General features: G+C 38.9%; 1 long non-coding RNA gene across 3 annotated transcripts in view; it reads right to left on the bottom strand.

Moving 5' to 3' along the window:
• Positions 1-16349: 16349 nt before the first annotated feature.
• The window catches only part of LOC145953096 (uncharacterized), a 31367-nt gene continuing 20584 nt past the window's right edge, over positions 16350-27132 (bottom strand). For 2 of the 3 annotated variants that reach the window (XR_014430646.1, XR_014430645.1), the window contains exon 3: positions 23401-23635. This is a non-coding gene — a long non-coding RNA (uncharacterized LOC145953096). Of the gene's footprint in view, positions 16865-23400; positions 23636-27132 lie in introns of those variants that run through there. The other variant, XR_014430647.1, reaches the window with a different exon arrangement.

Here is a 27132-nt window from a genome sequence, read left to right on the forward strand (position 1 = left end):
AGGCTATGTTGAGAATGCTAAATGCATGAAGTTGAGTTGTTTGATTGACTTATGATTAGAGGAAATGTGTTCTTTTAAAAGATGAACAACTCATAGTTTTAAACACATAAGTTATATTTAAATTTATGAAAAATAATTTATATTATAAAAAATTATTTTTTATTTATTGATAATTTATTTTAAATATTAATATTTAATTTATAAATAATTATGATAAATAAAAATGTGAATTAAATAAAAAAATTAAAAAAATCTCTATAAATCTTTTAAAAACTCCCCGGAAACATTGCCGTCCAAAATAAGGATTTGATGGATTTCATTAATAACAGTTTAACTATTTAAATTAATATCTTAACCTGTTTAAGATGGACCAATATTATAAATTATGTATAAAAAGTTAAAAATATTATTTATTGTTATGTTCATTTTCTTTTTGGTAGGATATTAGACCGGTAATATATATCCATAAAGACGAAAGTATGATTTAGTGTGTATAATTTTTTTAGATAATTTCATTTTAAATTATTTCTTTATAAATTATAAATCATCTATATTTTTTTATATAATTATCTCATTTTATTATTTTTTAAATATTTTTAAATGGGAGAGATACACTTTTAAATAATTATTTTTAAAAAGTATTTTTTAATAACATTGCTGCTATTGAGTAATAACGAGGTGTTGGTGCGTGTCGGAAGAAGCAATTGGGTGTGGATTTCGTGCAATTTGAGTTTGACTACCATCTTCTTCTGCAACACTATTTCATATAATAAACACAAAATGAATTTTCACCATCTTATGAAGAAATAATATTAAAAAATAAATAATAAGACAATTTTTTATTTTTAAATATCATTTTATTTTTCCAATAAAACAAATATATATATATATATATATATATATCATTATTCATATTATTTTTGCATTTTATTATAAAAATATGGAGGGAAGTTCTTTTCTGTCTTGGTTAATTTGATTTTCTCATGTCTTTTTTTATTCTTTATTAATGAAAAAGAAGACATTCTATGTTTTTTTTTTCGTTCCTAGAGTATTCACCATCGATAGCAGTGACTAATCTTCTCGTTACATTGGAGATAGCTGATCCCAAAATTTAACGCGGCTGCATACACAAAGCAGGATTAGAACTCCTGACCTTACTTAAGTGTGGATCAATCCCTACCGTTGAAAGACATTTTGTGTATATATTATTTTTTTTATTATAAAAAAATATAAATATGTTAGTAAAGATAATATACAATTATCAACCGTTTCAAAGATAAAATTATTCTACAAAAAAAAATTTCTACCTTTTATTAATTATTATCATATTATTTATATAATTTTTATAAAAGATTAAAATTATCAATATAATATATACACTAAACTAAAGAATAGTCTTTGTAAATATCTTTAAAAAAAATAATACGATTCCCTGAATACGGGTTTTTGTTGGACACGTGGTATTTTCTAATATTTCTTCATAGTGAGAAATATACCGTACATTTTACGAAACAAGTCAACTCTTAATGCTTTAATTAAATTAAATAAATACATGCTTAGTTTGGCAAATTAGGAGGAAAAAAATATCGTTTTAAAAAGATTAGAAAAATTACTTTTCTTGAAAAAAAATAAAAAAATTATAATTTTCACCTAAGCATGCACTATAGGTGCAGAAAAATAAATAGGATAATTTAATTGTTATTTTAAAAATAAAGAGAGTTTATATCCACCATCTAATAAATTAATAGTTCGAATTAATTTATATTTAATTTTTAAATTTAAAATACAATATCTATTTAAACAAATTTTAGAGGAGATAGAAAAGAATAATATAATTTTTTTTACCTTTAGAAGGAATTTAAAATAATTAAATTTTATTTTTAAAGTTGAAAAATTTATAAAGTTCATTTGATAAAACATCCATATTTTAGTTCAAAAATTTCAATTTCTTTAAAAAATATTTTTCTTTCTTAAAATACTGACCGAAAACATCATTAAAAATATCTATTTAGACATAGAATTTTAGAGAAAAGGATTCGAAACAATTAAGCATCTATTTGTACATAGATTTTAGAGTAAAAGAGAAGGGAGGATAATTTTTTTTTATTTAATTTTTTAAAACTAGTTTGGTATTTTTAAAATAAAAATGATATATTAACATAAAATTAATCAATATCTCGTATTATTTAAAAAAATAATTTGCCCCTTTTCTATATATATCTGAAAAACGTATCAATGGGTATATTGACTTAGTGACACAACGTAACGTAACGAGCCAACTGAGAAAAAAACAAACAAAAGTACGTTTGGTTGGTTAGTCTATTGTAGGTTACGTTAAGGGCAGGAAATTGATTATAAAATTAAATTATGCAAAAGAGGTACAAAAATCATTCTATTGTGGAATAACAGAACTCAACCTTATCGCATCCAACTAGATATTAGATAATGTCAGATTTTGTGTATGTTATTTCTCTCAAAATAATTAAAAACAATAATGAAAGTTTGGATACAAATTTTCATATATTATTATTAGTTAAAATACTATATTATATATGAAAAAAAAGATCTTAGCAATTTTGAGGTTGATTGCGATGAAGACTAGTTACGTTTTTCTGCAGTACATACTCTATGTTAATAATACAATTATGGAACATACACATAAAATAAAGATTAAAAAAAAAGTTGCTCTCATTTAACGAAATTTATATATTTAATTAATCTTAATTATAGTTTTTATATTATAACATATGTCTTATTTGCCTAACTGAAAAGATATGCTTGAGTGTTTATTTTATTTTATTTTATTTTTTAAATTTCTACTAATACTAATAGCAATCTAGCATTATTGGAAGATAGTTTACGTTGGCTTATTATCTCAAGATCCCGAAGTGAGCCAGGGGTGAATTAAGACAAATGTTTTATTTATTTATTTATTTATTTATTCTGTCTGAGTATTTGTCCGAGTTATTTTCTTAATATAAATCTTAGATGGCCAAAACTTGAAATATGTAGATGGGATGGTTAACTTGACGTTATAATATAATATAATATATTAATATTAATGTTATTTATAGTTAAATATAGAATAAAAAAATATATAACTTAAATTAAGATATGTTTTAAAGTACATATTTTAAAATAAATAATGTTATTGTAAATACAATATTATATTATTAACATGATTATATATTAAAAAAAGTTACTATATATTAATCCACAATTATTTTAAAACTTCTCCAAAGTATAATTACAACTCGTCTTAAAAAATATATTTGAATATTTGATTTGATTTTGAAATTTGAATTTGTCTAAATTAACAATAAAGTAAGTTTAATTAATGGATAAGTTAGGTCTTGGTCAACTTTATGAAGAACAATAGCATGATCGGTAAATGAATTACAAAATTATTAATGGTTTTCGAACGTCATAATTCATTTCTTGATCTTATATGAAAAAATGAAGTTTACTTCAAAGGTATATTTTGTAACACCTCACTTTTTAAAAAATTAAATAAAAATTAGTTTAATTTTGATAGTTTCTTGTCAGATTTTTAATTAAATAATTATTAAAAGTAAAAAGGATTTTTGAAAATAAAAAGTGTTTTAAGTTGTTGGGTTTGATATTTGAAACCCAATAATTTTGTGTTAACCAAGAGAGAGTGTATTAGGTTTAACTTAATACTCTTGTTTTTTGTTTTGCCTTTTGAAATGTTAGAGTCACGTGTGAGAGAGCTTGGATCGAGAGGAGTAGGATTACACCTTTATCTTCGCAAGATTGTTTTTCCATATAATAAGGAGATGAGTTATCTCTCTCATAGGTGTGGATTAAACGTGTGTAGCGAGGTTGTCTTTCAACTCCGTAGCTTCTTTGGTGTATGATTTTGGAGGGATTTTGAATACACCAAAAGTGTGTTGGAATTGTATGTGGATTGAGTTGCTTGAACGATTATATTGTATTGCATAAATTGATTGATTGCTGTTCATGAGCTAAATGCCTAAATTGGATGTGTTAGGATTCTTGATTTGAGCATTTGAGGTTGGAAAGTTATATGTACATTTTGTTGGTTTAGTTGTGTACCTTATACTTTATTAAAATATGAGTAATTCATACCTTAAAATATAAGTTTGAGGCTTGAGAGATGTGCCTTACAAATTTGTATTTGCATTATTTAGGGATGTTGGTCTAAAAGTGTGAGACCCCTTCCTTTTTCCTTTCCCATTTCACCCTCACACTCTTACTCTCTTTCACTCTGAACTCTCTTATTCTCTTCACTCTCTCATTTCCATTTCTTGTTGATTTCTTTCCCTTTGTGGTGGCTGGGGTGATTCTTAGGTGTTGAGTAGGTGTTTGATTCTTGCTGAGCCGTGCAGAGCTTTCTCAAGCTTCTCCTTCTTCTCTTTTTCTTCCCTGTTCAAGCTTGTCTTCTTCTCGGAACTTGGATTCTTCACTGAGGTAAGGGAAGCTAGGATTTTTCTTGCCAGTTGTTTGTATTAGTGAGCTAGAAACTCACATGATGGCTGATTGTTGTGGATTTATGGCTGAGATTGATGAAAATGGAGTTTTGGGGTTTTCGGGGTTTTGGGTGATATTTGGGGATTTTAATGATTTGTGGTTGCATGCTGAAAATGAAGTGTTTTTCTTGATGTTTGAGGAAAATGTGAACTTTTGGATGGATTGCATGTGGGTTTTCTGGTTGTTTATGCAGGTTTTTGAAGAAATTTTCGAACTTGGTGAGTTGTTGCTGGATATCACGCCGGGCGTAGTTCTTCGCGTCGGGCGTGTGACCACCAGAGGGCTCCTTTGGGCAAGCCACCGAGCGCAAGGAGGTATGCGTCGGGTGAGCTTGAGATTGTGAGCCTCTGGATGGCCCACGTCGGGCGTGGCTGGACCGCGCTGGGCGCGATATCAGTGAGTAATTGAGGTTTTGTGGTTCTGGTGTGGCGCCGGGCGTGACCACATCTCGCCGGGCGTGGAGACTCCTTGGGAGTCTCTGCCAGAGGTGGTGTCGGGCGCAATTGATATTGCGTCGGGCGTGAGACCTTGGGAAAGTCTCTACTTACCCTGCGCCAAGCGCGGGTTTGCATGCCGGGCGTATGAGACCTTTTGAGGTCTCTACCTCCTAGCACGCCGGACGCAATGGGAATTGCGTCGGGCGCGTTTGAGTCCTGATGCTCTCTGGTTGTGCCACGTCAGGCGCGACCATGAGTGCGCTAGGAGAGGATGAGATATTGATTTATAAGCTGATACGTGTTGACTTATGCTGAAATTGCTGATAGATGTTGTTATATGCTGAGCTGAACTGTAAATGTTAAATATTGTTGTGCTGACTAGTTGATAATGCTGAATTATGATGTTGAGTTGTAGTTGATGTATATTGTTGTGCTGTAAGTTGTTTAGCTATGCCGTATGCTGTTATTTTCGTTTGCTGATTTTGATGTGCTATGCTGCATGCTGATATAAACTATTGTAGGCCGTAAGGCTGAGCTGTTGTAGGCCGTAAGGCTGAGCTGTTGATCACTAAGACTAGAGGAGATGTTTTTGAAATTTCCTCATCCCATTGTGTGGATTGAGCGGCTGTGGTGCTCTTAGAGCCCAATTTGTTAAAAACCCTCCCTAGAAAGCTGACCCTTGGAGTGGTAACTTGTTGTTCTCCTCTACGTTCTTAGTGGTCCCGTGTGTGAGCAAGGTTGAGGCACATGTGTACAAAGCGACCACGGTATAGGGGCCAGGTCGAGCTATACCGCTTACAAGCGACCAATTCTAGCTGATATGCGTGACGACGCATTGTGTGTTTATTGCTGTATATCTGATGAGTTGTATGCTGATGATGTGCTGATAGCTGTAGCTGTTTACCATTCATGTATTATTTATGTATGTATGCTGATTCTTTTCACTAGCTTACCCTTTGTTGTTTCCATGTGGTTTGGACTGCAATGATCATACTATGTATGGGAGCAGGGCAGGGTTAGGTCGGTGAGATGAGGCAGGTCTACAGCTGGCAGATGGAGTATTGATGTTTTGTTGTATTTAGCTACTTAGTGTAGCATTGCTGGATGTATTTTTATACTCTGATTTTAGCTTCAGATAGACCTTGTGTATATGTTTTGCTACTTCTATATATATGCCTGTTCTTTTGTGGGGTGTTGTGGTGTTGTGCAGTGTGTAGTGACCAGCCGGGTCGTTACACTTTAGTGGTATCAGAGCAGTTCGAGTCTAGTTGACACTCTGTGGGAGTGGTTCCTTTAGGCTTTTGTTGTGTTGAACTTTGTGTTGTGTTGTTTTGCTGTGCTGATTTCTTTGTTGATTGTTGTGTTGTTGATTGTTGTTTGGTTTAGTTATTGTATATTGAAGGTGCTGTTACTTTTGTAGTCGATGACTAGAACCAATGAGAAGATAGCCCGTGCCATGGTGATGATGGCTATGGCTATGCAGCAGCAAAATGCTTATTTTGCTAGGATGGACGCTGATAGAGCTGCGGCTGGTGCAGCAAGGCCCGTGGGGTCCCAGGAGGGCCGAGATCTAGCTGAGTTCCAGAAATGCCATCATCCACAGTTCAAGGGAGATGTAGACCTAGAGGTAGTTGACCACTGGATCTGTGAGCTGGAGAAGATCTTCACTGTGTTGGGATGTTCATAGGAGAAGAGGTTGGCATATGCTGTTTACATGCTGGTTGGGGAGGCTGAGCATTGGTGGAGAGGTACCCATCACATGCTGACTGCTAGAGGTGTTGTAGTGGACTGGGAGTGCTTTAGGAGGGTGTTTCTGGAGAAGTACTTTCCGGAGAGCGTGAGGCACGCCAAGGAGGCTGAGTTCATGCGGTTACACCAGGGTGGGCTGTTTGTACCAGAGTATGCAATGAGATTCGAGCACCTGGCTCATTTCTATTCGCAAGCTATATCTGAGGCCTAGAAATGCAGGAAGTTTGCTGAGGGGTTAAAGCAAGAGTTGAAGAGGGTGGTGGTGCCTATGGCCATCACTGAGTTTCTGGCCTTGTTGGAGAAGGCGAAAGTTGTTGAGCGGTTGGAAGGTGGCAACCGTGTGATGAAATCTGCTGAGGGACCAGCTGGGTCCAAGAGAGGAGGAAATTAGAGGAAGCCATATGATAGGCCTCAACCACAACAAGGGGGTCCTGTCATTAGGCAACCTACTGATGCTGCTAGAGGAGGGAGACAGGGTGGAGGTGCCACTCTCAGATGCTACAGGTGTGCTGGACCCCATTTTGTCAGGGATTGTCCACACACGGAGAGCCGGTGTTTCAGGTGCCATCAGATGGGTCATGAGTCGACCAACTATCCCGCCAGAAACAGACTGGAGAGAGATGCTCAAAGGAGTGGTGCTCAGAGGGGCGATGCTCAGAGGGGTGATAGACCCACTATTGTTGGGAGAGTGTACGCTTTGACTGGGGCTGAAGCTTCAACTTCTTCTGATCTTGTGAAGGGGAAGGGTAAAGCTGCTGGTAAGGATGTGATGATTTTGTTTGACTCTGGGGCTTCTCATTCTTTTATTTCCTATGCTTGTGCTGCTATGCTGGGTGTGCCTGTAGACACCCAATTTCGTCCGGGGGGCACACAAACAAAGAAATGGACCTCCATTACGAAGGGAAGGGGCTTCCGAAGTAGGCAAACAACAAGACAAGACATCAGAAGGCCTAAAGGCCAAATAAGGTGGTTTCAGTAGCCCGAAACGGGCCGTTCCAAAATCGGAACGGGCCGTTCCAAAAACTCAGAACGGGCCGTTTCACAATCAGAACGGGCCGTTTTGAACCCCGGAACGGGCCGTTCCAATATAAGAACAGGCCGTTCCAACGTAACTAAAATCAACTAAATATTTTGGGTGGAACGGGCCGTTCCAATTCCAGAACGGGCCGTTCCAAACAAGGAAAATATGGAATGGTCCGTTCTAGAAAAGGAAAATTTGTGTTACTTTCCACTCTGGAACGGGCCGTTCCGTTTTCAGAACGGGCCGTTCCAGGGTACAAAATTTACACATAATAATTGTTCCGGAACGGGCCGTTCCGAAACTGGAACAGGCCGTTCTGGCCCACTGCTGATCCCTATAAATTGAAGTCTTGGGCACAGTTCTCGGGGCGGCCAGAGAAATTTCGAATAAGACTCCTTTGAGCACGAAAATTCTCTATCTCTCTCCCTTCTATTATATTTTTTTGAGATTTGTGTCGCATCTCTATATTCTCTCTCCCTCCTATTGTATTTCTTGAGATTTGGGAGGCATACTGTAGTGTGAAAGGTCGCCATAAAGCACCTTCTCCATATTTGAAGATTCAATAGAGCTCGTTCAAGAGGTATTTCAATCAATCTTTTTTTCTATATTTTTTATTTCTCATCTTTATTTTTTTATTTATAATAAACGTCATAATATAGATATTTTAGGGTTAATCGCTCAATTTATATTTTAAGCATGTAAATAAATATTAATAAAGGGGATTCAATATTTAATTTATTAATTCTTATCATATTAACTTCGTCATAGGGTACCAATTGAGGGCGCTGTAGGGGTGCTTAATACCTTCCCTACACGTAACCGACCCCCGAACCCAATTCTGGTTATCAAGGCCATTATTGGATCTTTAAAAACCTTTCCTTTTTCCAATATTTTGAGTAAAATATTGGTGGCGACTCCATGAACCTATTTTCAAAACCATTAATTAAGGATTAGTCTGGTGTCCGGACATTCCTTAATTAATGAGACTTTTAAAAGGATGTCTAAACCATATGTCGCGAGATCAGAAATTTTTGGGTTGCGACAGATGGCGACTCCACTGGGGACGTTTAAAGAGGGTCAGGCCCATTTAGTTGATGAAGTTAATAAAATAAAAAATAATAATTTAAATATTTTTCCCCTTTACCTTGTTTGTTTTCTTTGTTTGGCTTTGATATCTGTTTGCTTATTTAAATTTCGCACCTATTTGAAATAAAATTGTACACAAACATTTGCACACAACAGTTCCCCCTACACCCGGGGGCATGAGGGTATTAAACATAGGGAGTGGTTGACGTACGACCGGCCCAAGTTTGGCCTTGGAGCCTGCGAGCCTTGTCGGAAATCACACTCAAGGTGATAACCGGTTACTCTAGCCCGAAATACTGCGACAAATCTTAGAGTTTGCCAGGTGACGGCGACAGAGGTACTGGGTCCCTATAATGGGGGCACCTTGGGGGCCTTAAAAACCAGTGAGATTAGAACCGCCCTATACAATGCACTTTTCTTGCAGGGACCACAGACCAAGGATTTAAACGTGACTGTTCGCGGATGTACATTTGTTTGAGCATATGCGTGTTGCATTTGTTTGTGTTTATTTATTTCAAATAGATAAGAATTACAAACAAGTAGATATTAATGAGAAAAAAATATGATAAAAATTTTAATTCCCTTCTGTATACCCTAACTCTAAAGCATCATATAGGGTAGTTTATTTCAAAAAAAAAAATATATATATATATATATATAGCAAAAAAAAATCATGCATCATAACTCTTAGTTAAAAACATGATAAGATTTAGGCAAAAAATAAATATCATGCATCTCCTAGGATAGTACATTAGCATACATTCATTAGAAATGGAAGACACATGTAATAGTATGCAAAGAATGTTCTCTAAATAAAAATCAATGAGAATGATATCCGTTGAATTTCTCATATGTCTTTGCATCCTATTTTACGTTTCATATAGATAATACGTCTTCCTTGTAAATAATAAATACGAATAAAAAGGGAAATATAATTTGTGCGTGTTAGCCGGATAATGGAAATTACTGTAATCAAATGCGAACCTGATACATCAAATCGGGAAACACTTATCAGTAATTAGGGGCATCACACGCCCAAATCGACGATTCAAACAGCGAGACTTTCCCATGACGAAATGACAATTGTCGGGATAGGAGGAATGCTCAAGAATGGACGAATCCTTGCTTCTAGGGAATCACAAGACAAAATCCAAGTGAGAAATAAAGACATTGCGCGACGAAAACCCGTTAGGATGAAAACCCGTAAAGGGCGTCCTAGGCAAAAATTAGGGTGGAGAAAAAGAATCAAAATCCCGATAGGATACGTCCTATGCAAAAGTTAGGGATATATAAAAGTAAGAAATGTCTATCTAAGTTGGAATCGAAAGGTGGCTCGAGTATTCCCTTTAAAAAGCAAGAATTCATAATGGTTTCACTCCGAAGTCGAAACACCCACACTCAAGCAAGTGAGAATGTGTTCTTAACATAGTTCAACCAATCGTCGACCATGCCTCTTTAGGGGGCATCCTTCGTCTATCTCTCTGTGTATGAATCACGAACTCGGGGCATGCCCGGGCCTTCGAGCTTTGTTAAAGGGGCACGTGTAAATTGAAAGTACTATTTTAAATGCCATAACACTCTTTTGTTTCTCTTCTCCCTCTAAATATCCACTCTAGGCCTCATCCATCAACCCTTAACAAACAAAATGTATTTGCAACGAAGATGTTACTCAATAATAGCATGGAAAGGATAACAAAAGAACAATCAGGAATTCAAACATGACTAGGGGTTTGATAAAATAAAGTCATCCCATACCTCATGAGTGCTGCAAAAAAAAATGAAGGCCCGGCAGGAAACCCACTAAGGGGGCTGCGCAAAAGTTAGGGAAAGATCTGCTAGGCAATCCCCAAGTAAAAATGGGTAACCTAGGCAAAAGAAAAAGATCAAAAGAAAAATGTCTGCTAGGAAACACATCTCAAGTGACCTAGGCAAAAGTTAGGACGTTAAAGCAGCAACCTGAGTTGAAAACCGAAAGGCGGCTCAGGGAATCATCTAAACAAAGCACAACCCCAGGTCATCACTCCACTTTTCAAAAAGGCTAAAACACAATGATAACTTCCTTGTAGCGAATACATTTTGTTTGATAACCCTAAACACCAAAGCCTACCTTGGCTAGCCATTCTTCTAAAATCCCCTTTTGAGGAAACCCCTTCTAACAACCCTTTTAAAAAAAAATAATAAATACAAACATCCCTTCTTTCTTTTCTCTTAACCCTTATGGCATTAAAATGGTACCGAAAAAATACACGGAATATGCACAGTGAATACTCACAGAGGGAAGGCCGAGATGTCCTCAAATAAAGGTTAGAGACGCTTGACTACACATCGACTAGATAATCAAGGAGCCACTGAAACCTTGAGTTCAAAAGAACATATCCCGGCGATAATCACAAATGACATGGTTAAACAGGAATCGTCAACATTAACCTTAACGCGCACAGGTTAATTTCCCAACAAAAAAAAATTGAATTGCATGTTTAGGAACAAATACATGAGCATAAACTGCATCGCATGCATATGAGGTAGGGGCATATGGAAGGGCATTACACAAAAAATGGAATAAATAAAAGAATCATTCTTGTCTTGCATTTTCATTGCATCCATGCATCCATGCATTCTACTTGTTATGGGTCAGAAGGAGCCATCAGGACAAAACACTCGTCAAAGAAAAATAGCCGAGCATGAGCCAAGCAGTGGCAAACGACAACATGAAGTTATTCTATGTGCCCACTAAGCAAAGACATACCAATAGTGGAATAGAATCAACCAAATAAGCAGACTCATAAGCATGAAGAGGCTATCGAGCCCTACTCCTTAATTGAATGAAGGATGATCCAAGAGAATGCCAAGACCAGGAATGACTTCCTAACCAAAGCCAGGAGTGGCTTCCAAAATAATACTCATCAGCGCCTGGAGAGGCATCACAATACTTAAGCGGCAAGGGCAACATTGGAATCCCTGCCGGCCATCCACTTCTCTGCCCACCAACACAGGGGCACATCAAACATCTCCTGCCCATCCACCTAGGGGCAGTCTTTCATCCCACGACACCAACAAGAAAAGCCAAAAAAAGAAACACGAATTCCAATTGACAACATTTGAACAAAACACAAAAGTAGCCCAACTCAGAGGCATCACGACACACCTCCTGCCCAACATCCTTGGGGCAATATCTACCACAATTCAAGCAAGCCAATGAGGGCACCGACAGTTTCCTCAAAATACAACAAAGGTCTGGAGAGACTGTACTCGCACCCCAATCCGGTATACGACAAAGCCGTGAGGGAAAGGTCTGGAGAGATTGTACTCGCATCCCAATCCGGTATACGACAAAGTCGTGAGGGAAAGGTCTGGAGAGACTGTACTCGCATCCCAATCCGGTATACGAGAAAGCCGTGAGGGAAAGGTCTGGAGAGACTGTACTCGTTTCCCAATCCGGTATACGACAAAGCTGTGAGGGAAAGGTCTGGAGAGACTGTACTCGCATCCCAATCCGGTATAAGACAAAGCCGTGAGGGAAAGGTCTGGAGAGACTGTACTCGCATCCCAATCCGGTATACAACAAAGTCGTGAGGGAAAGGTCTGGAGAGACTGTACTCGCATCCCAATTCGGTATACGACAAAGCCGTGAGGGAAAGGTCTGGAGAAACTGTAGTCATCTCCCAATCCGGTATACGACAAAGCCGTGAGGGAAGCTGAGCTATGAAAATACTCCCTTTTCAACAAGCTACAAATAAAAGAACGCACTATCACAAGAGACGCAATGGAGCATCTACTTGAAGATCGAAGATCAGGTGTCCAGTTTGTTAGCCTTGTTACCCAATAGAGTATGAAACCAACACTCAACTACTCTAAAGGGCGAGGACACGAGCAAATACACCTATCCAAGAGAAGGAATGTAGAAGCTCCAAAACTAAAGAGACGAGGAGGAGACCCGGACGAAATGTCTACGTCTTTACTTGCCTTTGGAAAAGCAACACATAGCTACTCCAAAGGACAAGTAAAGAGGGGCAGCTGTAGACACCCAATTTCGTCCGAGGGGCACACAAACAAAGAAATGGACCTCCATTACGAAGGGAAGGGGCTTCCGAAGTAGGCAAACAACAAGACAAGACATCAGAAGGCCTAAAGGCCAAATAAGGTGGTTTCAGTAGCCCAGAACGGGCCGTTCCAAAAACTCAGAACGGGCCGTTTCACAATCGGAACGGGCTGTTCTGAACCCCGGAACGGGCCGTTCCAATATAAGAACGGGCCGTTCCAACGTAACTGAAATCAACTAAATATTTTGGGTGGAACGGGCCGTTCCAATTCCAGAACGGGCCGTTCCAAACAAGGCAAATATGGAATGGTCCGTTCTGGAAAAGGAAAATTTGTGTTACTTTCTACTCTGGAACGGGCCGTTCCGTTTTTAGAACGGGCTGTTCCAGGGTACGAAATTTACACATAATAATTGTTCCGGAACGGGGCGTTCCGAAACCAGAACAGGCCGTTCTGGCCCACTGCTGATCCCTATAAATTGAAGTTTTGGGCACAATTCTCGGGGCGGCCAGAGAAATTTCAAATAAGACTCCTTTGAGCACGAAAATTCTCTATCTCTCTCCCTTCTATTATATTTTTTTGAGATTTGTGTCGCATCTCTATATTCTCTCTCCCTCCTATTGTATTTCTTGAGATTTGTGAGGCATACTGTAGTGTGAAAGGTCGCCATAAAGCACCTTCTCCATATTTGAAGATTCAATAGAGCTCGTTCAAGAGGTATTTCAATCAATCTTTTTTTCTATATTTTTTATTTCTCATCTTTATTTTTTTATTTATAATAAACGTCATAATGTAGATATTTTAGGGTTAATCGCTCAATTTATATTTTAAGCATGTAAATAAATATTAATAAAGGGGATTCAATATTTAATTTATTAATTCTTATCATATTAACTTTGTCATAGGGTACCGATTGAGGGCGCTGTAGGGGTGCTTAATACCTTCCCTACACGTAACCGACCCCCGAACCTAATTCTGGTTATCAAGGCCATTATTGGATCTTTAAAAACCTTTCCTTTTTCCAATATTTTGAGTAAAATATTGGTGGCGACTCCATGAACCTATTTTCAAAACCATTAATTAAGGATTAGTTTGGTGTCCGGGCATTCCTTAATTAATGAGACTTTTAAAAGGATGTCTAAACCATATGTCGCGAGATCAGAAATTTTTGGGTTACGACAGTGCCGGTGTGTGATTTGGGGTTGAGACTGCTAGTGTCGACGCCCGCTTCTGCTTCGGTAGTTACTTCTGAGCTGTGTGCTGGTTGTCCTATTGTTGAGAATGAGAAGAGGTATAAGGTGAACTTGATCTTTTTACCTTTGATGGATATTGACATAATCTTAGGGATGGATTGGTTGTCTTCCAATCACATCCTTATAGATTGTGCCAATAGGCGATTGATCTTTCCTCAAGTGGAGGAGGAGCTGTTGATTTCAGCTGGTCAAGCTGAATCATTGTTGAGGGATGGAGCAGAGTGTTGTTTTCTACTTGCTACCATGAGTGTGGAGACCGAGTGGGCCATAACTGATATTGATGTGGTGAGGGATTTTGCTGAGGTGTTCCCGGATGAGGTGCCTGAGTTGCCTCCTACTAGAGAGATGGAGTGTAGCATTGACCTGTTTCCAAGAGCGGGGCCAGTGCCGGTGGCTCCCTATAGGATGGCTCCAGCTGAGCTGGTTGAGCTGAAAGGTTAGTTGGAGGACCTGTTGGAGAAGCAGTTGGTGCGGCCGAGTGTATCATTGTGGAGTGCTCCCGTGCTATTGGTGAAGAAGAAAGATGGAGGTAGTCGACTGTGTGTTGATTACTGAAAATTGAATAAGTTGACCATCAAGAACAAATATCCACTTCCCCGGATAGATGACTTAATGGATCAACTGAGGGGAGCATTCGTTTCCTCGAAGATTGACTTGAGGTCAGGTTATGACCAAATCAGGGTGAAGGAGGATGACATACCGAAGACTGCTTTCAGGACTAGGTATGGTCACTATGAGTATGTTGTGATGTCGTTTAGTGTGACCAATGTCGCGGCAGTGTTCATGGATTACATGAACAGGATCTTTCGGCCCTTCTTGGATAAATTTGTGGTGGTGTTCATTGATGACATCCTGATTTATTCAAGGACCCCGGAGGAGCATGGAGAGCACTTGAGGTTGTTGCTGGAGATTTTGAAGGCGAAGCAGCTGTACGCTAAGCTTTCAAAATGTGAATTTTGGTTGGATGAAGTGAAGTTCCTGGGACATGTGATTTTAGCTGAGGGAATTGTTGTTGATCCGGCTAAGGTGGAGTCGGTGTTGCAGTGGGAGCATCCAAGAACTGTCACTAACATTCAGAGTTTTGTGGGTCTAGCGGGTTACTATCGGTTTATTGAAGGATTCTCCAAGATAGTAGCGCCTCTAACCCAGTTGACAAGGAAGGAGCAGCCGTTCATTTGGATAGATGCTTGTGAGCGGAGTTTTGATGAGCTGAAGCGGAGGTTGACTACTTCTCCTGTGCTGGTGTTGCCTGATTCTAGTAAACCTTTTGATGTGTACTGTGATGCCTCTCACCAGGGTTTGGAGTGCGTGCTGATGCAAAACAGGAAAGTGGTGGCATATGCTTCAAGGCAACTGAAGAACCATGAGATAAATTATCCTACTCATGACTTGGAATTAGCAACGATTGTGTTTTCCTTGAAGATATGGAGGCATTACCTTTATGGTGCTCAGTTTAGCGTCTTCAATGATCACAAGAGTCTGAAGTACTTGTTTGATCAGAAGGAGCTGAACATGAGGCAGAGGCAGTGGATGGAGTTTCTAAAGGATTATGACTTCCAATTGATGTATCATCCTAGGAAGGCCAATGTTATGGCAGATGCGCTGAGTAGGAAATCCATCCACATGTCTGGTATGATGGTGAAGGAACTGGAGCTGGTAGAGGATTTTAGAGATTTGAATCTCTGTGTGGAGTTAGCTCAGGATCACATTAGTTGTGGGATGATTACCATAAATAGTGAGTTCTTGAGGCAGGTGGGACAGAAGCAGTTGCAAGATGTTGAGCTGGTGAAGCTTCTTGGTTTACTGGGTACCGAGAAGGCTGTTGGTTTTGAGCTGGGTGAAGATGGAATCTTGAGGTTCAAGGGCAGAATTTGCCTATCTCATGATGTTGAGCTGAAGAAAGCTGTGTTGGAGGAAGGCCACAAGAGTAGACTTAGCATACATCCTGATATGACTAAGATGTACCAAGACCTCAAGAAGGATTTCTGGTGGTCTGGTATGAAGCGGGAGATAGCTGAATATGTGGCGGCCTGTCTAACGTGTCAGAAGGCAAAGGTGGAGCATCAGAAACTGGGTGGGTTGATGCAGCAGATGGAGATTCCGAAATGGAAGTGGGATAGTATCACTATGGATTTCGTTGTGGGGTTGCTTAGGTCAGCTAGGAATAGTGATGTTATCTGGGTGATTGTTGATCGGTTGACCAAGTGTGCGCATTTTGTGACACCCTTCTACCCCAACATTAATACACAATAAATGTAAACAATTTTTTTTTTCTTTTTGAGAGAATAAAATTTTCCATAGTTTGATAACATCTTTCATGATAAAACAAATGTCTCAAATCATAAAGTAGAAGATTCACATTCATAACTCATAAATCATCACTTCAATGTAGAAATTATAAAAGAAAATAAGTTAAGATTTTCAATACAATTTAGTGAAAAATAAGAAGTCATATATATATACAAATAATAATAAAGGAAATATAAATTAACTCCAGTAAAGGTGGCAGTGCCCCCTGGTTAGGGATTAATTTATAACTTCCAAATCATGTAATAAAATATAACAAAGATGCACATTTGGGTCTTTTATTGGATTATAAACTTTATCTACGTTTCTCTTCGTTAGAAATTACAAAAGAAGAGAAACTAAAGTTATTAAAACAATAACATATTAAACTAAGCTAGCTATGCCCCGATGTCACATCCTATCAGAGCATGCCCAACTGAAGCCTTAAGCCTCATCAACCACATCTTCATGATGTTGATCGTCTGCAACATAATTTAAACACATACAAAAGCAACAAGGGAGTGAGAAACATCTCACTCAGTTTCAGGTGCAGAAATAAATGCTAGATAGCACACACGCACACAACATATATAAGTCACATGTAAACAATACACATAAATAATCAAATATCACATATATACTCATTTATCATGCTTATGATGTCATGGACTCGACTCATAAATGCATGCATGTGGCGCCATACGGAAGATTCACAATTCATCATTGGTGACCCTAAGGTACACCTAGTTACATCACTGGTGACCCCAAGGCACACCTTGTTAGCATGTTACGTCGTGGGTGACCATAAGGTACACCTAGCATGTTACGTTGTGGGTGACCCGAAGGTACACCTAGAATGTTACGTCGTGGGTGACCCGAAGGTACACCTAGTTAGAATCGTTAGTATGCGGCCTCAGCGACACACCTGGAGTAATATATGCATATGATGCATGTCATACCTTCATTATTTCATGGACTCAACATTTAACTTATTACAGAATTTTATCAAGTATATCATGTCATTATTGTCATTTGTCCATATTTCACATGGTCATGTCATAAATACTCCTCATAAGGTCCGCATAGGAATTCATAGAGAACATTCTTTTTCATATTAAAACTTATTTAGTTTTAGCATTAATTCCATATTCATTTATTACTTTCAAGGAACAAAGTAACAAGGAACAAAGTAACAAGGAAACAAAGTAACAAGGAACAAAGTAACAAGGAACAAAGTAACAAGGAACAAAGTAACAAGAAACAAAGTAGAGCAAACAGAAAGACAGAACAACAGGCAAGGGATTGGGGGCCAATCCGACAAACAAACTATCCAACAATTATCGCCACACCCCCGAGCGAGGTTTCTCACTCCCCCCCTTACCTGGATAAGCAGGAGTTGAAACTTGGGCAGGACCTCATCCTCTGGATTCCCTCTTTCTTTCCTTCTCTTTCTTTCTCTTTCTCTCTCTCTCTCTCTTTCTCTATCTCTCTCTCTTCCTCTTTCTCTCTCTAAGATTTTACCTTCTCACTTAGTATAATTTTTTCACCCCCTGCCTCCTATTTATAGGCATTCTGGGGTCCCCGGAACGGCCTGTTCTGAATTCGGAACGGATCCTTCGAATATAGGAAAATTTTTCTACTGGAACGGCCCGTTCTAAAATCGGAACGGCCCGTTTTCAAAGAGCAGAACGGCTCGTTCTAAAATTAGAACGGCCCGTTCTGGGATTCCTTTTTACACAGAGTAATCATAAGTGGAACGGCCCGTTCTCAACACCAAAACGGCCCGTTCTTAAATCAAAACGCCCCGTTCTGGGGATGATTTTAACCCACGTTGACCATACTTGAAACGGCCCGTTTCCAACTAACAATTTTAGGCTATTTTATTACCCTGGAACGGCCCGTTCCACTTTTTGGAACGTCCGTTCCACTTTTTGGGAACAGCCCGTTCCGCTTTTCAGAACAGGCCGTTCTGAACCTAAAAAAAAACCAGAATTAAATTTTTTATAAATAATTTAAATTATTACAAACCTTTAAAATATTCTATAAACCCTTTAATTAACTATAATAATTATACAAAAATAAATAATAATCAACATTATATTAGTAGTAAAAATTTGGGGTGTTACAATTCTCCCCTCCTTTTTAGAAATTTCGTCCCCGAATTTTAGCTGAAAACAGAAATGGATAAGCTTCTCGCATCTTACTTTCTAATTCCCATGTAGCACTTTCTTCAAAATTTCCTCCCCAAATGACCTTAACCAAAGGGATTTCTTTTCCTCTCAGTTGTTTCACCCTCGTGTCATCAATCCTTAAAGGAACCGTTTCATAAGTGACATTATCCTTCAACTTAATGTTGTCGGACTCAATGATATGGGAAGGATCATGAAAATACTTTCTGAGTTGGGAAACATGAAAGACACTATGGAGATTTGAAAGAGATGGAGGCAAGGCAATTTGATAGGCTACTTCACCGATCCTTTTAAGAATTTGATAAGGACCGATGAAACGTGGAGTAAGCTTACGGGATTTCAGTGCTCTGCCTACTCCTGTCCAAGGAGTGACTTTAAGGAATACATGATCACCTTATTTAAACTCAAGATCTTTTCTCCTCTTGTCATTATAACTCTTTTGCCTACTCTAGGTTGCTCTCATCCTTTCTTGGATCATCTTAACCTGTTCAATAGTTTGTTGAACTATCTCAGGTCCTAACATGACATTCTCTCCAGGTTCTACCCAACATAAAGGTGTTCTACATCTCCTACCATACAAAGCTTCATAGGGTGTCATCCCAATGCTGGAATGGTAGCTATTATTGTAGGTAAACTCTATCAAAGGTAGGAAACTATCCCAACTACCCGCATGTTCCAAGATGCAAGCCCTCAACAAGTCTTCCAAAGATTGTATGGTTCTCTCAGTTTGGCCATCTGTTTGGGGATGGTAGGCTGAATTCAATCTAAGCTTAGTGCCTAAAGCCTTATGCAAGCTTTCCCAAAATCTAAAGGTAAACCTAGGATCTCTATCAGACACAATACTAGTAGGAACTCCATGCAACCTCACGATCTCACTGATGTACAACTTGGTTAACCTCTCCAAAGGATACCTAATATTAATGGGAATAAAATGGGCAGACTTAGTTAATCTATCCACAATGACCCATATAGCATCCAAGTTCTTCATAGTCTTAGGTAACCCAATTACAAAATCCATAGAGATGCTATCCCATTTCCACACAGGCACATCTAAAGGTTGCATCAGACCTGAAGGTTTTTGGTGTTCTACCTTAGCTTTCTGACATACTAAGTAGGCATACACAAATTCCTCCACCTCCCTCTTCATCTTAGGCCACCAAAACATCTTCTTAAGGTCTTGGTACATCTTAGTGGCTCCTGGATGGATACTAAGGCTACTCTTATGACCTTCTTCTACGATTGCTCTCTTAAGTTCTGGCACATTGGTAATGCACAACCTATCCTTAAATCTCAAGACTCCATCCACTCCAAATCTAAACTCACTTTTCACACCTTGATTCAACTTTTCTTCTTGACTCAATAAGAAAGGATCCATCTTCTGACCTTCTCTAATCTCATCTATCAAGCTATTAGTCACTTTCAAAGCTCCCAACTTAATACTCTTAGAAGTCAACTCACACCCTAAGCTCATATCCCTAAACTCCTCAATCATTTGCAATTCCCTAATCATCAAAGAAGACACTTTCAAAGATTTTCTACTCAAAGCGTCAGCTACAACATTAGCCTTGCCAGGGTGATAATTCAATTGAAAGTCATAATCCTTAAGGAATTCTAACCATCTCCTCTGCCTCATATTCAATTCCTTTTGGTCAAACAAGTACTTAAGGCTTTTATGGTCACTAAAAACCTCAAATCTAGACCCAAACAAGTAATGTCTCCACAACTTAAGTACAAATACTATTACAGCTAACTCAAGGTCATGGGTAGGATAGTTTTGCTCATGAATTTTAAGTTGTCTTGAAGCATAGGCTACTACCTTACCCTCCTGCATAAGCACTCCTCCTAAACCCAATTTAGAAGCATCACAAAATACCTCAAAAGTCTTATTAGGATCAGGTAACACTAACACAGGGGCACTAGTTAATCTCCTCTTAAGCTCTTGAAAACTCTCCTCACACCTAGAATCCCACACAAAAGGTTGGTCCTTCTTCGTCAGCTTAGTCAAAGGAAGAGCTAGCCTAGAGAAATTCTCTATGAACCTTCTGTAATAACCGGCTATTCTTAGGAAACTCCTAATCTCAAATACTGATTTAGGTGTACTCCACTCTAGCACAACTTCTACCTTAGCAGGATCTACAACTATCCCACCCTTGGATATCACATGTCCTAGAAAGTTCACACTATCCAACCAAAATTCACATTTTGACAATTTAGCATACAACTGCTTCTCCTTAAGGGTTTGAAGAACGATCCTAAGGTGCTCAACATGCTCCTCCCTAGTCTTGGAATACACTAGAATATCATCTATGAAGACCACTACAAATCTATCCAAGTAAGGGTGAAAGATCCTATTCATGTAGTCCATAAAAACACCAGGTGCATTAGTCACACCAAAAGGCATAACTAAATACTCATAGTGCCTATAACGGGTCCTAAATGCAGTCTTAGGAACATCCTCAGCTCTTACTCTAATCTGATGGTATCCTGACCTTAAATCTATCTTACTGAACACACAAGCTCCAACTAGTTGATCCATAAGGTTATCTATCCTAGGCAACGGATACTTATTCTTAATGGTCACTTTATTCAGTTGCCTATAGTCTACGCACAACCTCATGCTCCCATCTTTCTTCTAATCCAATAAAACAGGCGCTCCCCAAGGCGAAACACTAGGCCTAATGAATTGTTTTCCTTGCAGTTCCTCTATTTGTTTCTTAAGCTCAACTAACTCTATTGAGGACATCCTATAGGGTGCTATAGATATAGGTGAGGTACCTGGTACTAGGTCTATGCTAAGCTCAATCTCTCTCTCAGGTGGTAAACTAGACACATCCTTAGGGAATACTTCTAGAAATTCTCTCACTAAGGGAATCTCATCTAGCTTACTATTAGTCTCAAGTGTTAAGGAAGCAAAGATCATGTATACTCTTTCATTTTCCTTTAAACAAGTTTTAATGTCGACAACACTAAGAAATTCCGTACTCTTACATTCACCAAAGGAAATAGATTTCTCAAAGCAGTTTAAAAGGACATGGTGAGAAGATAACCAATCCATACCAAGAATTACATCTAATTGACTAAGAGGTAAACAAATTAAGACAACTAGAAACTGCTTATCAGAAACTGTCAAAGGACATTTCAAACACACTAGGGATCTAGTTACAGGACCATTAGTAGGAGTTTCAACAACTAAATCAAAATCTAACAAAGATACAGGAAAATTCAATTTTTGGACACAAGAGACTGAAATAAAGGAATGAGTTGCACCAGAATCAAATAGTACAACAAAAGGAGTCTCAGCTATGAAACAAGTACCTTGTATCAAATTTTCCAACCGAGCAGCTTCAACACCACTAAGAGTAAATACTCTCCCTATAGTCTTTGGACGCTCAATTTGCGAACCCGATCCAATAGCACGTGTTCTCCGTGGTTTAGGACATTGGGTGCTGATGTGACCCTTACCACTGCAATTGAAGCAAGTAACCTCCTTGTCACGGCACTCAGACTGATTATGACCAATACGTCCACACTTCCCACATCTTCCTGAAGGAGTGGACACAGATCCTCCAACACTTTCGATAACACTAATAGTGGATCCTTTAGTAAATGACTTGCTTTTATTGGCAGCAGCTTTATTCCCTTGAAATCTGTTAGAAGCGAAGTAAGGCTTACTCCTACCCGAAGTACTAGAACTCACAGCACGGATAGGACCTCCAGCTCCTTTATAAAAAGCAGCACGAGCACGGTTGTCACGATCATAAATGCTACACTTATTAACCAGAGTGGGAAAGTGATATATCTCCTGATAGTTAATTGCAGTTTTCACTTCAGGACGCAGACCATTTACAAATTTTATGCATTTAGCTCTTTCACCACCCTCACCATGGTAGTGTGTACAATAACGAACCAAAGTATCAAATTTGGCAGCATACTCTACCACTGTGTCGTTCCCTTGATTCAGTTCAAGGAATTCCATTTTTTTCCTACTCCTCACATCATCCGGGAAATACTTTTCAAGAAAAGCCTTCTTAAAGTTGTCCCAATTCAAGTGCACCCCTCCATCAATCATCCTTCGAAGTGCTCCCTCCCACCAAAAGTGAGCATCAGCAGTCAACATGAAGGTGGCCAACTTCACCTTCTGAGTGAGGGGACAATCCATAACATTGAAGATCTTCTCGATCTCCGTTAGCCAATTGATAGCAGCATCTAGGTCATATCCTCCTTTAAAGGTAGGTGGGTGATTTCGTTGAAATTGCTCCAACCAATTAGGAGCGACCTCAACCCTATTGTTATTATTCATAGCTTGTGCTAATGCTTGAAGAGCATCAGCAATCGCACGATCATTTCTACCAGCCATAGTCTAAGAAAATAATACAATTAAGTGACATAATCAATCATCATACTAGCATACCAACAAGTTTCACAATCAATTCAGTTCATCATTCATCAAACAAGCATATTAAACTAATAACTGACGGCCGATTGGATCGACTTGCTCTGATACCACTAAATGTGACACCCTTCTACCCCAACATTAATACACAATAAATGTAAACAATTTTTTTTTTCTTTTTGAGAGAATAAAATTTTCCATAGTTTGATAACATCTTTCATGATAAAACAAATGTCTCAAATCATAAGGTAGAAGATTCACATTCATAACTCATAAATCATCACTTCAATGTAGAAATTATAAAAGAAAAGAAGTTAAGATTTTCATTACAATTTAGTGAAAAATAAGAAATCATATATATATACAAATAATAATAAAGGAAATATAAATTAACTCCAGTAAAGGTGGCAGTGCCTCCTGGTTAGGGATTAATTTATAACTTCCAAATCATGTAATAAAATATAACAAAGATGCACATTTGGGTCTTTTATTGGATTATCAACTTTATTTACGTTATCTCTTCGTTAGAAATTACAAAAGAAGAGAAACTAAAGTTATTAAAACAATAACATATTAAACTAAGCTAGCTATGCCCCGATGTCACATCCTATCAGAGCATGCCCAACTGAAGCCTTAAGCCTCATCAACCACATCTTCATGATGCTAATCGTCTGCAACATAATTTAAACACATACAAAAGCAACAAGGGCGTGAGAAACATCTCACTCAGTTTCAGGTGCAGAAATAAATGTTAGATAGCACACACAAACAACATATATAAGTCACATGTAAACAATACACATAAATAATCAATATCACATATATACTCATTTATCATGCTTATGATGTCATGGACTCGACTCATAAATGCATGCATGTGGCGCCATACGGAAGATTCACAATTCATCATTGGTGACCCTACGATACACGTAGTTACATCACTGGTGACCCCAAGGCACACCTTGTTAGCATGTTACGTCGTGGGTGACCATAAGGTACACCTAGCATGTTACATCGTGGGTGACCCGAAGGTACACCTAGCATGTTACGTCGTGGGTGACCCGAAGGTACACCTAGTTAGCATCGTTAGTATGCGGCCTCAGCGGCACACCTGGAGTAATATATGCATATGATGCATGTCATACCTTCATTATTTCATGGACTCAACATTTAACTTATTACAGAATTTTATCAAGTATATCATGTCATTATTGTCATTTGTCCATATTTCACATGGTCATGTCATAAATACTCCTCATAAGGTCCGCATAGGAATTCATAGAGAACATTCTTTTTCATATTAAAACTTATTTAGTTTTAGCATTAATTCCATATTCATTTATTACTTTCAAGGAACAAAGTAACAAGGATCAAATTAACAAGGAAACAAAGTAACAAGGAACAAAGTAACAAGGAACAAAGTAACAAGGAACAAAGTAACAAGAAACAAAGTAGAGCAAACAGAAAGACAAAACAACAGGCAAGGGATTGGGGGCCAATCCGACAAACAAACTATCCAACAATTATCCCCACACCCCCGAGCGAGGTTTCTCACTCCCCCCTTACCTGGATAAGCAGGAGTTGAAACTTGGGCAAGACCTCCTCCTTTGGATTCCCTCTTTCTTTCCCTCTCTTTCTTTCTCTTTCTTTCTCTCTCTCTCTCTCTTTCTCTCTCCCTCTCTCTTCCTCTTTCTCTCTCTAAGATTTTACCTTCTCACTCAGTATAATTTTTTTCACCCCCCTGCCTCCTATTTATAGGCATTCTGGGGTCCCCGGAATGGCCTGTTCTGAATTCAGAACGGCCCGTTCCAGATCCTTCGAATATAGGCAAATTTTTCTATTGGAACGACCCGTTCTAAAATCGGAACGACCTATTTTCAAAGAGCAGAACGACCCGTTCTAAAATTAGAACGGCCCGTTCTGGGATTCTTTTTTACATAGATTAATCATAAGTGAAACGACTTGTTCTCAACACCAAAACGACTCGTTCTTAAATCAAAACGCCCCGTTCTGGAGATGATTTTAACCCACATTGACCATACTTGAAACGGCCTGTTTCCAACTAACAATTTTAGGCTATTTTATTACCCTGGAACGGTCCGTTCCACTTTTTGGAACGCCCGTTCCACTTTTTGGGAACAGCCCGTTTCACTTTTCGGAACAAGCCGTTCTGAACCTAAAAAAAAATAGAATTAAATTTTTTATAAATAATTTAAATTATTACAAACCTTTAAAATATTCTATAAACCCTTTAATTAACTATAATAATTATACAAAAATAAATAATAATCAACATTATATTAGTAGCAAAAATTTGGGGTGTTACACATTTCTTGCCTGTCAACATCAAGTGGTCCTTGGAGAAGCTGACGCAGTTGTATGTGAGGAAAATAGTACGATTGCACGGGGTGCCTTCCAGTATTATTTCAAACAGAGATCCGAGGTTCACTTCCATATTTTGGCAAAGTCTACATCAAGCCTTAGGCACGAAGCTGAAGTTGAGTTCTGCTTATCATCCATAGACGGATGGTCATTCAGAGAGGACAATCCAGTCCTTGGAGGATTTGTTGAGGACTTGTGTGTTAGACTACTTGGGAAGCTGGGAGGAGGTCCTACCGCTAGTTGAGTTCACGTACAATAATAGCTTTCATGCTAGTATTGGGATGACGCCGTTTGAAGCCTTGTATGGCAGGAGATGTAGGACTCCTCTATGCTGGTATCAAGATGGTGAGTCAATGGTTGTGGGACCGGAGCTAATCCTACAGACTATTGAGAAGGTGAAACTGATTCAAGAGAGGATGAAGACTACTTAGAGTAGGCAGAAATCTTATGCTGACAAAAGGCGTAAGCCTTTGGAGTTTGCTGAAGGGGAGCATGTGTTTCTGAAGGTGACCTCGACCTCTGGTGTGGGTAGAGCGCTGAAGGCAAGGAAGTTGACACCGAGGTTTGTTGGTCCCTATCAGATCATACAACGTGTGGGTCCGGTTGCTTATCGGTTGGCCTTGCCGCCGTCTCTTTCAAACCTACACGATGTATTTCATGTATCCCAGCTGAGGAAGTATGTTCATGACTCTAGTCATGTGGTGGAGCTAGATGATGTGCAGGTGAAGGGAAATCTAACGTTTGAGAAGTTGCCAGTAGCTGTGGTGGATCACAAGATGAAGGAGTTGAGGGGCAAGTCCATTACTCTGGTGAAGGCGTTGTGGGATGCAGCTACTGGTGAGGCTACTTGGGAAGTGGAGCAGCAGTGCAAGGAGCGGTACCCTTTTCTTTTCCTAAGTAAGTCTGTTTTCGGGGACGAAAACTCCTGTTGTTGGGGGAGGTTGTGAGACCCCTTCCTTTTTCCTTTTCCCATTTCACCCTCACACTCTTACTCTCTTTCACTCTTAACTCTCTTATTCTCTTCACTCTCTCATTTCCATTTCTTGTTGATTTCCTTCCCTTTGTGGTGGCTGGGGTGATTCTTAGGTGCTGAGTAGGTGTTTGATTCTTTCTGAGTCATGCAGAGCTTTCTCAAGCTTCTCCTTCTTCTCCTTTTCTTCCCCGTTCAAGCTTGTCTTCTTCCCAAAGCTCGGATTCTTCACCGAGGTAAGGGAAGCTATGATTTTTCTTGCCGGTTGTTTGTATTAGTGAGATGGAAACTCACATGATGGCTGATTGTTGCGGATTTATGGCTGAGATTGATGAAAATGGAGTTTTGGGGTTTTTGGGGTTTTGGGTGATATTTGGGGATTTTAATGATTTGTGGTTGCATGCTGAAAATGAGGTGTTTTTCTTGATGTTTGAGGAAAATGTGAACTTTTGGATGGATTGCATGTGGGTTTTCTGGTTGTTTATGCAGGTTTTTGAAGAAATTTTTGAACTTGGTGAGTTGCTGCTAGGTATCACGCCGGGCGTAGTTCTTCACGCCAGGCGCGTGACCACTAGAGGGCTCATTTGGGCAAGCCGTCAGGTGCAAGGAGGTATGTGCCGGGAGAGATTGAGATTGTGAGCCTCTGGATGGCCCACGCCGGGCGTGGCTAGACCTCGCTGGGCACGATATCAGTGAGTAATTGAGGTTTTGTGGTTCTGGTGTGGCGCCGGGCGTGACCACATCTCGCCGGGCGTGGAGACTCCTTGGGAGTCTCTATTAGAGGTGGCGCTGGGCGCAATTGATATTGCGCCAGGC

This window comes from Cajanus cajan, chromosome 11 (assembly GCF_000230855.2).
Source record: "Cajanus cajan strain Asha chromosome 11, NIPB_CcT2T_4, whole genome shotgun sequence".
Taxonomy (NCBI): Eukaryota; Viridiplantae; Streptophyta; class Magnoliopsida; order Fabales; family Fabaceae; genus Cajanus; species Cajanus cajan.